Below are 1,845 nucleotides of genomic sequence, written 5' to 3' on the forward strand. Positions count from 1 at the left end.
GATTACAGGTGCACACTAGTAGAGATGGGGTTTCACCATGTTGACCAGGCTGGTCTCGAACTCCTGACTGACCTCATGATCCACCTGCCTCGGCCTCCCAAAATGCTGGGATTACAGGCGTGAGCCACCATGCCCGGCCCTGGAGAGCTTTTAAAAACACTGATGTCCAGTCCCCTCACCCCAGAAATGCTAATTTAACTGATTGGGCCGGGGGAGTGGGGACCCAGACATTGATATTTTTACAACTCTCCATTTCAGTTTAATGTGTTCACTGGGGTTGAAAACGACTGGGCTAGGCCGGGTGCTGTGGCTCATACTGGTAATCCTGGCGCTTTGGAAACCTCAGGCAGGAGGATCGCTTGAGCCCAGGAGTTCAAGGCCAGCCTGGGCAACATAGGGAGAACTTGTCTCTATTTAAAATAATAATAAATCAATAAAAATTGACCAAATGGTCTTTAAGGGCCTTTCTTCTCAGGTAAACTCTAGTTCTAAGACTCTCCAAGTTAACGAGGATAAAGCCAGTTATCTGAGAAAGCAGTTGCGGCCAGACCAGAGGGGACACCAGGATCCACAGAGTTAGTTATCTGTGTGTGGTCACAAGAAAAGAGACCTGCCCGAGTTGGGGCCTGCGGGATTCTCCTCCTTACTGACCTGGGGGAGGAATAGGTGGGGCTGCCTGGAAATGGGAGCAATCCGTGCCCGGGGCTGGAAGCAACTGCCAAATGGCACAGGGCCAGTGCCCACCACAGTCTCAGTGGAGGTGACGGACTGAGGGAATGACAGAGGGCTGGAAGGCTTCGCCTCTGCTGAAGATTGCCGGGTGAGCTGCTGTCAGGACAGTGACCCTGCATGGCCTAGACACCTCTGGCACCGACCTGCTGCCTGGGGAAACTGGGGAAATTAGAAAAGCAAACAAACATTTCAAGTCTCGGAAATGGCCCTGAGGGCAGGCAAAGCAAGAACAAAAACACAACTTTTAAACCAACAGAAGAAAACTGGATGTGCCCAACAGAAAGCAAAGGAGAGAATGAAAATAAGCAAGAAGCACGTAGACATCAACTGCATTTCTCTACACGAACACGGACATGTGGAAACCCAGGTTCAAAGCACACCACCACCCCAGTCACTTTAAGGGAAGAAAGTACTTCGATATACTTTTAGCAAAACGTGTACCAGGTCTGTGTGACAAAATTTACAAAACGCCGGGAATGTCCATTCTCCCAAAACTGATCTACAGATGTAATGTGATTCCTATCCAAATCCCAGTGTGTCTTTTTGTGGACATAAACAAGGTACTATATGTGTGTGTATGTGTGTAAAGGACCTCAGATGACTAGAACGTTTTGGAAAAAAGACATAAGAGAAATCACTGTAGCCGGCGTCATGGCTTGTTGAAAAGGTCCAGTCATCAAGACTACGTGGTGCTCATGGAGGAAGAGACACACGGATGGAGCGAAACGGAGACACTGGAGCGAGACCCACACAGCTACAGCCTTTTGATTTTTAATAAAGATATAAAAGCAATTCAGTGGAGGAAGGAGAGGTTATTCAACAAAGGGTGCTGGCACAGTGGGGCCTCAATAGGCAAAAAAGTGAACCTCAGCCTATATCTCTCACCTCATACAAAAATTAACTCAGTACTGAACTTAGGCCGGGCGCGGTGGCTCACGCCTATAATCCCAGCACTTTGGGAGGCTGAGGCAAGTGGATCCCCTGAGGTCAGGAGTTTGAGACCAGCCTGGCCAACATGAAGAAACCCTATCTCTACTAAAAATACAAAAATTAGCTGGGCATGGTGGCACACACCTGTAATCCCAGCTACTCAGGAGGCTGAGGCAGGAGAAT

The 1,845-nt window shown here is 48.7% G+C and overlaps 1 protein-coding gene across 1 annotated transcript in view; it reads left to right on the forward strand.

The window, feature by feature from the left end:
• The window catches only part of PROC (protein C (inactivator of coagulation factors Va and VIIIa)), a 17,187-nt gene that overhangs the window by 11,027 nt on the left and 4,315 nt on the right, over window positions 1-1,845 (forward strand). The window lies entirely within an intron of this gene.

Source organism: Mandrillus leucophaeus, unplaced genomic scaffold (assembly GCF_000951045.1).
Source record: "Mandrillus leucophaeus isolate KB7577 unplaced genomic scaffold, Mleu.le_1.0 Scaffold213, whole genome shotgun sequence".
Taxonomy (NCBI): domain Eukaryota; kingdom Metazoa; phylum Chordata; class Mammalia; order Primates; family Cercopithecidae; genus Mandrillus; species Mandrillus leucophaeus.